Here is a 14032-nt window from a genome sequence, read left to right on the forward strand (position 1 = left end):
CGGGGGACAGTTTTGTTCCAGAGCCTTTTTCTCTGCCTGTAAAACACAAGCAGAAAAAGGCTCACCTGTAAAAGAAAACCCGACCTCAGGGTACTCACCTGACGGTCCGGTTCTCCTGTAACGGGACAGCCTAACTCCCGTTGCAAGCCGCTGTTGCACTGCTGGCGTAATGCCGCGCCTGCGCACTGAGCGGGTTCTTCACGTAGTCACTCACGTGACTCCGAAGTAAAATCCCCTATTTACTATGGCATTCTCGTGCCGCAAGCCCTCTCCCCTTGTCTTTGACGCTGACATTGTGGAGCGATGGGCTACTTTCGTGATGGACTACAACCACTTCATCAACATCGTGCACCGAAACGACCCTGATGCGGTCAAAGGCTCACTCCTGCTGAACCTTGCCGGTCCCGATGCTATGAAGCGTGCTCAGGCTTTCACTTACAATCCAGCGGTCCTGGATGACAATGACCAGGTCGTCGAGCCGGCGGAATCTGCCAACGACCCGGTATGTCTCTTACGCAAGTTTGCGGAGATTTGTCACTTGCCCTCCAACCGTTATTGGAGCGGGCTAGATTCTTTACAAGGAAACAGCAGCCTGATGAACCTGTTGAATGTTTTATCGCTGACCTGCGCTACCTTGCTCAGCGGTGCTGTTTCGAGAACATGCGTGATCAGCTCAAAGAGATATTTTGGTCACCGGCATGCTAGATCAGAAGCTACGAGCAGAGCTGCTGCGAAGACCGGATCTCACCCTGACTGAGGCTATGCATGCATGCCGAATAGCTGAGGTGGTTGCCCCGCTACATGGGCAGAGGGGATCTGACAATCGGGCTATTAATCTGACTGGTGTTGCCATGCCCCGTCGCAAGCAAGACAATGTTCGCCCTGCACCACGGCTGACTTATGCCGCTCGGGTCCCGCTTGTCAAGAAGTGCCCCAACTACAATTATGTCCACTCTATGCAGTCGCAGTGCCCAGCATTTGGTAAAGCTTGTAATTTCTGTAAGAAGATGAACCATTTCTCAGCTGCCTGTCGCTCCCGTGGGAACGTTCCTCCAGCTCCCAGACAAGTTTTAAACAACCTTCAACAAGTTGATAACGAATTCGGTTCCCAGTCTTCTGTCGACACTGCCCTCGACTCTGAGCCCAGTATTTCCATGGGAGATGCCAGTGTTTATTCTCTCCTTCATAATCAATCTCGCCTCCCCGATCCTTCTGTGCTTGTCACTGTCAACAACAAGTCCTTCACTGCTAAGCTGGACACGGGGGCGAAAGTGAATGTTATGTCAACATCTCTGTTCAGGAAGATAAGAAATAATGAGCTGTTAACTGCTGATCGCTCCATATTGCGTGCTTATGGGGGAGAGGAGCTAAAACCTGTGGGGAGGGCCACCTTCCACTGTGTGCTGAAGAAATCTTCGCGTGACCTGTCGTTTTTCATTCTTGACTGTGACTGTGTGACTGTTGAGCAATCAGGCGTGTCAGGATCTCGGGCTGGTGTCCTTTGAACGTACTGTCCACGAAGTGCGGGTGATGCTGAATCCACTCTCCGAGTACCCTGACCTATTCGATGATGATCTGGGTAAGCTGCCCCTTGTATACAAGATCGCAACTGACCCGTTGGTTGTACCAGTGGTCCGTGCTCCACACAGGGTGTCGTTTGCCATGAAGGGCAAGGTCGAAGCCATGCTGAAGAATATGGTTGACATGGGAGTGCTTGAAGCTGTCAGCGAACCCACCGAGTGGGTCTCCACCATGGTCGCCACCATGAAGAAGGGTAAGAGCAAGATACGGGTGTGCATCAACCCCAAAGACTTAAATCTGGCAATAAGGCGCCCTCATTACCCCATAAGGACTGTGGAAGATGTTGCTGCCCAGGTCGGTCAGGCCACGGTGTTCTCTGTCCTTGATGCCAGGAGCTCATTCTGGCAAATACCTCTAGACAAACACTCCTCAGACTTAACCACTTTTGGCACCCCCTTCGGAAGATTCAAATTTTTGCGGATGCTGTTCGGCATCAGCTCTGCTAGCGAAGTGTTTCAACGCTCCATGGAGCAACTGTTTGCTGGCCTGCCGTGTGCCATTATCGTGGATGACATCCTGGTTTATGGGAAAGATGCTGCTGAGCACGACCACAACCTCCGACAGATTCTAGACCGCGCTCGCCAGATCAACTTAAAACTTAACCTGTCAAAGTGTAAGTTCCGCGTAGCTGAAGTACCCTATGTTGGCCACATCTTCACAGCCCACGGGCTGAAACCTGATCCGCAGAAGACCAACGCTATCTCCGAGCTGCCTGCCCCGACCGACGTGACCAGCCTGCAGCGTTTCCTAGACATGGTCAACTATTTGGGAAAGTTCATCCCCGACCTCAGCGAGTTGAGCGCACCCCTGAGGCAACTGACGAAAAAAGACATTGCCTGGTCCTGGTTTCCCCAACACCAGCAGGCTTTCGACCTTCTCAAAACAAAGCTGATTAGCACATCGACTCTCAAGTTTTTCGATCTGCAACGTCCAATTGTAGTTACGTGTGATGCTTCCCGCTTCGGACTCGGTGCTGCCTGCCTGCAACTCCATGATGACGGATCGCTGCAGCCCATTTCTTATGCATCGCGGACCATGACAGACACTGAGCAGCGCTATGCACAAATCGAGAAGGAGCTTCTTGCGGTTGTATTCGCCTGCTCCAAGTTCAAGGACTTCCTTTTCGGTACCAGGTTCACCGTCGAGACGGATCATCAACCCTTGGTGACCATCCTCAATAAGCCTATCCACATCGCTCCAGCGCATGATGTTACAGCTCCAGCGGTTCGACTTTCTGATCGTGTACAAGAGGGGCACTGAGATGCATGTGGCCGACGCGCTGTCCCGGGCCCCCCGTCCTCCTGTGACAGGCACCCCTATGAGCAGGAGGATCTGCAGGTACTAAAGGTCAACTTTGTTCCCTCTAAGCAGCTGCAGTGCCTGGTTGAGCACACCGCCAACGACCCCGACCTGCAACAGCTTGCAGCTGTCATCCAGCGGGGGTGGCCCAGCAGACGCACCTCACTGCCTGCGGGCGCCCACCCCTTCTTTCTTGTCCGCGACGAGCTTGTGCTCCGGGACGGCATCATCATCAAGGGTCACAAGGTGGTCGTCCCTGCCTCCCTATACGATTTGTACTGCAACGCTGCCCACATGGGGCATCCCGGAGCCGATGCCACCGTCTCACATGCCCAAGAACAATACTATTGGCCCGGCATGGCCAAGTACATTAAAGCCCGAGTAGCCTCCTGTCCTGATTGCAACACTCTTGCCCCACATCAGCAGCGCCAGCCACTTCTGCAGCAGCCTGCGCCTGCCATGCCCTGGACCTCGCTGGCTGCTGACATATTCGAATGGCGAGGCAAGCACTACCTGGTGTTGGTTGATTCATACTCCAACTGGTTCAAAGTGGATCTTCTCCCTGCTATCACCTCTGAAATGGTTATCAGTAAGCTGCGCAGACACTTTGCTACCTTTGGGTCCCCGGTCCGCTTGCAGACCGACAACGGCCGTCAGTTCGCCAGTGCAGAATTCCAGGCTTTCGCTGTGAAGTGGAACTTCACTCACTATACCAGCAGCCCCGAATACCCGCAGAGCAACGGCCTGGCCGAGCGAGCTGTCCGCAGTGCCAAGAATTTGCTCGAACAGCCTCGTCTCTCCAATGGTGACTTCTACCTGGGTCTACTAAACATTCGCAACATCTCACGGGACCCTACCATGCGACCCCCTGCCCAGCGTCTGATGTCCCTTGTGCTTCGCCCACCGATGCCGATCACCCAACAATCCCTGGTGCCCAAGGTCGTCCAGTCTGCCGCCGTCCAGCAACGGATTGCTCACAAGCATGAGGTACAGCGCCGCTCTCACGACAAGTCCTGCCGCCCGCTCTCACCACTACTGCCTGGCCAGGTCGTCCGCATGCAGACAGCCACCGGATTCTCCAGAATCGCAACCGTTGTTGGTGTGGACGATTCCCCGAGATCTTACCTGGTGGACTTTGATGGAACTGTCTACCGCCGGAGCCGCCAGCACCTGTTGGCCGTTAACGAGCCTCAGCCTCCTCCTGCGGATCACTACGCTCCTCCGTTGCGTTTCGAGCCTGTCATTACTAATTACCCCACAGCTCCCTGCATGCCCCGGTCAGTTCGCTTGCCGCGTTCTCCTCCCTCTGCGCTTCCTGCTTTCGGGCAGATGATCTCCTCCCCTGCTCGTTCTCCTTCTCCTCCTTCTCCCCCGTCTCCTCCTCCTGGATCACCTGTGCCGGTTGGGTCACCTTCCGCATTCCCGGTTGGGTCTCCGCCGACTTTCTCCTTCCCGGCTGCTATTGCTCCGCCTCCTCTTCTTTCTGGTGGGGAAGGTGATGGTGCCATGCGCACTCGCTCGGGTCGGGTTGTCAAACCTCCTGTCCGCTATGGTGATTTCGTTTAAATTTGCAGGTGTTGTATAATCACACTGCCACTGTTATAACTTCAATTTTAGATTTCTAAGGGAAAGGATGTAGATGGTTTATGCATGCAACCTATAATGTAGCTACCTCAATACCACTAACCATGCCCAGTCATCTCAGTATAACTGTGATATCTTCCCCTTGCTCCTCCCTTGGTTCCAGTACGCCTGAAGACTTGATGCAGTCAGTACTGGGACGTGTTTGACATGTGCCTTTATTAAAGACTCAGTAAAGTTACAGTGTGTCAGACTGGACTCCTTTACATAGAAACATAGAGACATAGAAATTAGGTGCAGGAGTAGGCCATTCGGCCCTTCGAGCCTGCACCGCCATTCAATATGATCATGGCTGATCATCCATTCGGTGTTGTCATTAAATTTGCGTGACCTGGTGTCTGCCACTGAATTTAGCTTACCTGGCAGGTAAGTTGCTGATAGCCAAATATGTCTTTCGACACACCATTGCCAAATTGTGTTGACCAATTTGTCGCATGATATCGATTTTATGCCGCCCATATGGTTAATGTAGGCCACCACCATAGTATGTTCTATTTGTAACCGAACATGCAAGTGATGCATATGCTTTTAAACCATAAAAGGCACCCAACATCTCTAGATAGTTAATGCCCAGTGTAAGTAGTAATGATGACTCTAGGTTAGTCCATCTACCACCTGTGCTGGATATGGAGTTAGTCGCTCCCCAGCCTTGAGCACTGGCATCTGTTTGGATAACTAAAGTAGGGTTAATGATGATGATAGGGCTGAAAGTATGCCAAACGTTTTCTGCCCACCACTGTAGTTCTGATATTGCTTCAGTGGGTAATTTCATGATACGATCATAATGACCTGCATGTCGTTTTAGTGCCTGTACCTTTGCTCTTTGTAAGTTTTGATAGTGCAAAGGTCCAAATTGTGTAGCCGGAAATGCTGCTACCATTTCCCCAATTACTCTTGCTACTTGTCGAATAGTTGGTCGCTCGTTGACCATTAAATTGTTGCATGATTGTGCCAATTCAGTTGTTTTGTCTTTTGGCAAAGTTACAGACATGTGGGCTGAGTTAATTGTGAAGCCCAAGTAGTCCATGGTTGTGGATGGCTTCAACTTAGATTTATCTGGATGTAAGACAAATCCCAAGGTTTCGAACAACTGTTTGGTAGCTGACACAGCTGATATAGCCAATTCCATGGTCTTGCCTTCTATTAAGATATCATCAAGATATGCCATGACAATATGTTTTTGTCTTCTTAATATTGCCAGGGCTGGTTTTAGTATCTTGGTGAATAATCTTGGGCTGATGTTAATCCATTGGGTAATGCTTTAAACTGCCATAGCTGCCCCATCCAGGTAAAAGGTATCAAAGGTATCAAAGGTATTTTATTGGTCACATTCACATACACCTAGGTGTAGTGAAGTGACATGCTTCTTGCCATTTTGCAGCACATAAAGAAGGAATACAGACATAACATTAATAAGAGTTTTAAACATAAAGAACATCCCCCCACAATGGTTCCCATTATGAGGGAAGGCACAAAGTCCAGTCCCCAACTCCAGTTCACCCATAGTCGGGCCTATTGAGGCCTCTACAGTTGCCTCTATGGAGGCCCGATGTTCCAGGCCGTTCTCGCCGGGTGATGTTGCTCCGGCGTCGGGAGAGTCCTCTCAGCGGCTTGGGAACCCTGGAACGGCCGCATCCATACTGGAGGCCGCGGCTTCCAAAGCCAACAAGGCCGCGCCGGTTGGAGCTCCACAACTGGTGATCTCATCTAGAGATCCCAGGCTCCCGGTGTAAAGTTCAGCGCCGCCACCCGCAGCTGGTCGCTCCACAGTCCCGCAGCTCCGTGATGTTTTCCTCAGCGAACTTCAGCTCACCGGAGCTCCAGCGCGGCGACCCGGGCAAGACATCGCCCGCTCCGCGATAGCGCTCCAGTGCTGTGCCGCCGCCGAAGCCGTGGTTCTGGGCGGTCCCCGACAGGAAACGCCGCTCCAGGCCCGCTGGTAGGCCGCGAGGACGGGTCGAAGCTGCAGCCCGGAGAAAAGCTGCCTCTCCGACCAGGTAGGGACCCTGAAAGGTAGTTTCCCCCTTCCCCCCCCCCCCCACCCCCCACATAAAAAAGTCTAGACCTCCAAATTTCCAGATAAATTTCAGGTATCTGCGATGATCCTTGTGAATGGGTACTGAATAGTAAGCATCTTTGAGGTCAATGCTTGCCATAAAGTATCTTTTGGAAATCAGTTGTTTGGCAGTAACAAACATTTCCATTTTGAAATGTACATACTTAACAAACATATTTAGTGAAGTTAAGTCAATGATGATGCGACACCCACCATCTTTTTTAGTTTTAGTGAATATATTTGACACAAATTCCAAGGGTTCATGTTTTGTTTTTTCAATGATACCCTTAGTGATTAGTCTCACCAGTTCAGCTTGTCCCTCTCGTTTCTCTTTAACTGAGAGGGAAAAGACCCTCTGGGGTGAATGTTGAACTGGTGGCAATTTTTCTAGTATAAATTGTATTTTGTATCCACTAATGCTATTGAGTATATACTTGTCACTCGTGATAGACTCCCATGCTTCCTTAAACAGGTGTAATCTCCCCCCTGTTAGTATTGTGCCCCTACTTTCTATATGCTGGTAGGAACCAGACCCACCTACCTCCATGGTTATTGGTGTTTCTTCTGTCTCTTCCCAGACCAGCGAGGCTTGCGCGTTGTCTGACGTGGCGGTGATGTTTGGGGGTGGCGCATTTTCCATGGGGTCCACTCTGGGCCTTGGTCTAAAAAAGACTTCAGGTGGTGATATGCGGACCCCGAGCTTTCACCAGTCCCATAGGGTAGACGTCGACTGGTGGACGCGATGGGGTGCTGCCGCTTGGGTATTGTTGTTTTGGGTTTGCTCGTCCCGGGGCCTGCCCTCATGAGACCGAAAGTTTTAGAGGCCTCTTCCATATCCTTGACTTTTTTAGTGAGGTCTTTGCCAAAGAGCAGTGTGTCTGGCTCAGTGGTTGGGATTTTGCACAACCCGGCGAATTTTGGATTGAGGGCAGGTCTTATAATTTCTCTATTGTCCACAGAACAAGCAAATGATGTGATGGCTGGCGTCAGGAGCCTGAGGATCCGCTGCAGTTTCAGCTCCTGATTTCGAATATTTGTCCCAATGTGCCCCCAGATTTGGCTGTTGACAGCCGGCACTTTGAGTGATTCACAATTTTCAGGAGCTGTGTATAATAGTAAGATTAAACGAGAACTTACCAGTTTGAAGTTTGATCTGTATTTTATGAGGAGTTACGATGAGGGATTACGTGAAGAACCCGCTCAGCACGCCTGCGCGGCATACTTCAAAGCAGCGGTGTGGAATCACAGATAGACACAGTTATTGAAGTAAACATAGTAAAGAAAAGGAGACATCAGTTTAACATTTTGACCCATATTAATGAGGGTGGGAGCGGAGGGCATGTAATCCCTCATCGTAACTCCTCATAAAATACAGATCAAACTTCAAACTGGTAAGTTCTCGTTTAATCTTACTATTTTACTTCGGAGTCACGTGAGTGACTACGTGAAGACTTCAAAGCTCTGTGATTTCAAACCGTGTAACAGGTATTACTACACGCACTGCCGAAGTCCTTGAGGGAGGAAGTGTGTTATCGTAATCAACCAATGAATCTGTTTGTAGAAAAAACAATGGTATTTTTTAACAATAACAACAAAGAAATTAAATTGCTCCCCTGGGCTTAAATTAAATATTTGCAGTCTGTAAAATCTTTCCTGCAAATAAAACAGGTTTTGCCAATGGCTTATTATAAAATTTCTGAACGGTCTTTCCCCCCACCATCCTGCTGTAGCCAGGATGTGGTCTATAGGCACGTCCATTCTTTTAGCCGTCGACGTGGATGCTGCCCTGGTGGAATAAAATTTGTACATGTTAGTGTTTATCCCAGCAGTTTTTAGCACCTGCTTGAGCCATCTCGCAATGGTTTGGTTCGTCACCCGACCATAAGGTTTTTTATGACTGACCCATAAGGCTTTTCATCTCCCTCGAATATTTTGGTTGTGTCTATGTAGGGTAGAAGGTGGGTCATGGCATATAACCGTGGTTCTGGCGGGTAAGCCCGGAATTCCACGACTGGATTAGGTGTTCCTGGTCTGCTCTGTTTGATTAGTCCCTGGATAACGACAGAGATCTGGTCTGGAGCTGTGAGCATGCTGTCCAGTCGCAATAGGTGTAGTGACTGGACCCTCTGTGCAGATACAAGTGTCATCAACATGAGTGTTTTGAGCATAGATTGTTCCAGGTTGAGGGATCTGGCTGGTGGCCATCCCCTGAGGTATGTCAGGACCACACTGACACCCCATATATGGGTGTACCTTGGTCTAGGGGTTAGAGTTGTAAATACCCTTCATTAGTTTGACCACCAGCGGGTGGGACCCCATGGCCTGTTGTCCTGGAGCTGGTTTTAAATAGGCAGGCAGGGCACTTCTAGCTGTGTTGATGGCTCTGTAGCTGAGTCCTTCATCGTGGTGAAGGTTCGCCAGGAATTCCAGTACGTTGGTAACTGTAGCGGTTGAGTAGGTGGTCCCTGTATCCAAGCAGTACTTCTCCCATTTCTTGATGCTGGACAAGTGCTGTTTTTTAGTGGATGTTCGGAGGGATGCTGACATGGTGTCGACGGTTTGTTCTGATAATCCCAGTCCCAGAAGTGGTTTGTGCAGAATCTGCAACCCAGGAGTTTGATTTTTTTTTCTCCATGGCACGGGTGGCTTGTGCCCGACACTGGGTGTTAATAACTCTGGGTCACTGGGGAATACCATCGGAGTTTCAACAACATGTCATGGAGTATTGGGAACCATGGCTGCGTAGGCCAGTCGGGTACTATCAAAATACCTGAAGCAGAGTCCATTTGTATTGTGCATAGTCCCCAACTGATGAGGCAGAAGGGAGGAAATGCATAGAAGAAGAATTTCCCCAATCCAGCGCGAACGTATCTACCGCTGCTGCCTCAGGGTCTGGTTCCCAAGCGACATACATAGGTACCTGGTGATTTAGCCTTGATGCAAATAAATCAATATCTGACGTGCCATATTGCTTGATAACTTTTGCAAATTTTTTAGGTTTTAACATCCATTCAATGTTGTCATTAAATTTACGTGACCTGGTGTCTGCCACTGTATTTAGCTTACCTGGCAGGTAAGTTACTGATAGCCAAATATGTCTTTCGACACACCATTGCCAAATTGTGTTGACCAACTTGTCGCATGATACCGATTTTATGCCGCCCATATGGTTAATGTAGGCCACCACCGTAGTATTATCTATTTGTAACCGTACATGCAAGTGATGCATATTTGTGCATATGCTTTTAAACCATAAAAGTCACCCAACATCTCTAGATAATTAATGCCCAGTGTAAGTGGTAACGATGACTCTGGGTTAGTCCATCTACTACTTGTGCTGGATATAGAGTTAGTTGCTCCCCAGCCTTGAGCACTGGCATCTGTTTGGATAACTAACGTAGGGTTAGTGATGATAATAGGCTGAAATTATGCCAACGTTTTTTGCCCACCACTGTAGTTCTGATATTGCTTCAGTGGGTAACTTCATGACACAATCATAATGACCTGTATGTCGTTTTGGTGCCTGTACCTTTGCTCTTTGTAAGTTTTGACAGTGCAAAGGTCCGAATTGTGTAGCTGGAAATGCTGCTACCATTTTCCCAATTACTCTGTTACTTGTCGAATAGTTGGGCGTACGTTGACCATTAAATTGTTGCATGTTTGTGCCAATTCAACTGTTTAGTCTCTTGGCAATGTTACAGTCACGTAGACTGAATTAATTGTGAAGCCCAAGTAGTCCATGATTGTGGATGGCTTCAACTTAGATTTATTTGGATGTAAGACAATCCCAGGGTTTCGAATAACTGTTTGGTAGCTGATACAGCTAACATAGTCAATTCCATGGTCTTGCCTATTATGTAAGATATCATCAAGATATACCATGACAATATGTTTTTGTCTTCTGAATATGGCCAGAGCTGGTTTTAGTATCTTGGTGAATAATCTTGGGCTGATGTGAACCCATTGGGTAACGCTTTAAACTGCCATAGCTGCACCATCCAGGTAAATTTCAGGTATCTGCGATGATACTTGTGAATGGGTACTAAATAGTAAACATCTTTAAGATCAATGCTTGCCATGAAGTATCCTTTGGAAATTAGTTGTTTAGCAGTAACAACCGTTTCCATTTTGAAATGTATATACTTAACAAACATATTTAGTGAAGTTAAGTCAATGATGATGCGACATCCACCATCTTTTTGGGTTTAGTGACGAATATTTGATACGAATTCCAAGGGTTCATGTTTCCCATGATACCCTTTGTAATTAGTCTCACCATTTCAGCTTGTCCCTCTCGTTTCTTTAACGGAGAGGGAAAATACCCTCTGGGGTGAATGTTGAACTGGTGGCAATTTTTCTAGTATGAATTGTATTTTGTATCCACTAAAGCCATTGAGTATATACTGATCACTCGTGATAGACTCCCGTGCTTCTTAAAGCAGGTGTAATCTCCCCCCTGCTAGTATTAAGCCCCTATTTTCTATACGTTGGTAGGAACCAGACCCACCTATCTCCATGGTTATGGGTATTCTTCTGTTTCCTGCCGATCCAATGAGTCTTGCACGTTGTCTGACGTGGCGGTGATGTTGGGGGGTGGCGCATTTTCCATGGGGTCCGCTCTGGGCCCTGGTAGAAAGAAGACTTCCGGGGATAGAATGCGGACCCCGAGCTTTCACCAGTAGCTTTCACCAGTATGGTAGACATCGACTGATGGACGCGATGGGGGTGCTGCTGCTTAGGAATTATTGTTTTTGGTTTGCTCGTCCCGGGGCCTGCCTTCATGAGACCAAAATCTTGTTAAGGCCTCTCCATATCCTTCATATGCTTTGTGAGGTTTTTGCCAAAGAGCAGTGGGTCTGGCTCAGTGGCTGGGGTTTTGCACAACCCCACAAATTTAGGATTTTATGGTAGGTCTTATGCCCCCGAAAAGCACCTGGTCCTGATGGTATACCCGGTCGTGTTCTAAAAACCTGTGCGGACCAACTGGCGGGAGTTTTTACGGACATTTTCAACCTCTCACTTCTGAGGTCTGAGGTCCCCACCTGCTTTAAAAGGGGATCAATTATACCGGTGCCCAAGAAGAGTAAGGTGACATGCCTAAATGACTATCGACCAGTGGCACTAACGCCGGTGGTGATGAAGTGCTTTGAGAGGTTGATCATGGAGCAAATCAACTCCTACATCGACAAAAACCTGGACCCACTGCAGTTCGCGTACCGCCACAACAGATCAACGGTGGATGCAATCTCGCTGGCCCTCCACTCCGCACTGGACCACTTGGACAACAAAAACTCATATGTCAGGCTGTTATTCATTGATTACAGCTCGGCATTTAACACAATCATCCCCTCCAAACTGGTTACCAAACGCGCAGAACTGGGTCTCTGCGCATCCCTCTGCAACTGGATCCTTGACTTCCTCGTCCACAGACCACAGTCTGTTCGTATTGGTGGAAATGTGTCAGCCTCAATAACAATCAGCACGGGAGCACCTCAAGGCTGCGTGCTCAGCCCCCTGCTGTACTCACTCTATACCCATGACTGCGTAGCGAACCACAGTGCGAACTCCATCATCAAGTTCGCTGACGACACCACTATTGTGGGGCGTATCACTGATGGGGATGAGTCAGAGTACAGAAGAGAGATCGAGCAACTGTCCATATGGTGCCAGCGCAATAACCTGGCCCTCAACACCAGCAAAACCAAGGAACTGATTGTGGACTTTGGAAGGAGTAGGAGGGGGACCCACAGCCCCATTTATATCAACGGGTCGATGGTTGAAAGGGTCAAGAGCTTCAAATTCCTGGGCGTGCACATCTCTGAAGATCTTTCCTGGTCCGAGAACACTAATGCAATCATCAAAAAAGCACATCAGCGCCTCTACTTTCTGTGAAGATTACGGAGAGTCGGATTGTCAAGGAAGACTCTCTCTAACTTCTACAGGTGCACAGTCGAGAGCATACTGACCGGTTGCATCGTGGCTTGGTTCGGCAATTTGAGCGCCCTGGAGAGGAAAAGACTACAAAAAGTAGTAAACACTGCCCGGTCCATCATTGGCTCTGACCTTCCTTCCATCGAGGGGATTTATCGCAGTCGCTGCCTCAAAAAGGCTGGCAGTATCATCAAAGACCCACACCATCCTGGCCACACACTCATCTGCCTGCTACCTTCAGGTAGAAGGTACAGGAGCCTGAAGACTGCAACAACCAGGTTCAGGAATAGTTACTTCCCCTCAGCCATCAGGCTATTAAACCTGGCTCGGACAAAACTCTGATTATTACCAACCACTTTCTGTTATTTGCACTATCAGTTTATTTATTCATGTATGTATATATTTATATCATGGTATATGGACACATTTATCTGTTTTGTAGTAAATGCCTACTATTTTCTGTGTGCTTAAGCAAAGCAAGAATTTCATTGTCCTATCCAGGGACACATGACAATAAACTCACTTGAACTTGAACTTGTTTGCGAAGGTTGTGGTCATCTCCGTATTTGTCCATGCAACGAGCAAACGATGTGATGGCTGACGTCAGGAGCCTGAGGATCCGCTGCAGTTTTAGCTCCCGGTTCCGAATGTTTGCCCCAACGTGCCCCCACTTTTGGCTGTTTACAGCCGGCACTTTAATGGACTCACCGTTCTCTGGAGCTGTATACGCCTCATTGACCACCTCTCCGGTAGGGCCTTTAACGGCCTCCTGCACGTGGGGTTGCCACGTAGCGGTCCTCCACACCTAGCAGCTCTTCCTGTTCCTGCACCCCTTGCATACTCCCGACATCTTCAGCCAGCGTCATCTCGTCTTGACCAGCCCATCCTGGTCACCAAAGCTACCCTCGGGTAAGGAGGAAGCAATGGACAGTGCACGAGACACTGTGGAGGGAATGCCTGAACTCCCCCTGCGAGAGCGCCCCTCACAAGCGCGTCTCGCTGGAGCTCCTGCTCCAGGAGCCGCTCCAAGCGGCTCATGCGGCTGTCTCCCCTCCCCGTGCGGGTGGAGAGACGTCCCCGTCCGACAAGTCGGAAGCCACCGGCCGGATGCCTCTTCCGTGGCTTTACATCCAACCCGCTGCTCAGGCGCTAGCGGGCTGGGCTCGGCACGGTGTCAGGGAATTAGCGGAGCGCCCGGTAAGCGGTCCTACCACCTTGTTGCTGCCCCCCCAGATGGAACGCTCCTCCATGGAGTCGAGCGGGGAACAGGTCCTTTCTGTTGCTGCCCCCCCCCCCAGATGGAACGCTCCTCCGTGGAGTCGAGCGGGGGACAGGTTTGTCCAAGAGCTTTTCTTCGCTGCCTGGAAGGCAGAAGGCTCTCCTGTGAAAGAAACCCCGACCTCAGAGCTTACCTGACAGTCTGTTCTTTCACCTCCGTAGCGGGAGCGCCTGACTCCCGACGCGCCGCTGTTGCACTGCTGGCGTTAATGCCGCGCATGCGTGCTGAGCAGGTTCTTCACGTAG

Source organism: Amblyraja radiata, chromosome 5 (assembly GCF_010909765.2).
Source record: "Amblyraja radiata isolate CabotCenter1 chromosome 5, sAmbRad1.1.pri, whole genome shotgun sequence".
In the NCBI taxonomy this organism is placed as follows: domain Eukaryota; kingdom Metazoa; phylum Chordata; class Chondrichthyes; order Rajiformes; family Rajidae; genus Amblyraja; species Amblyraja radiata.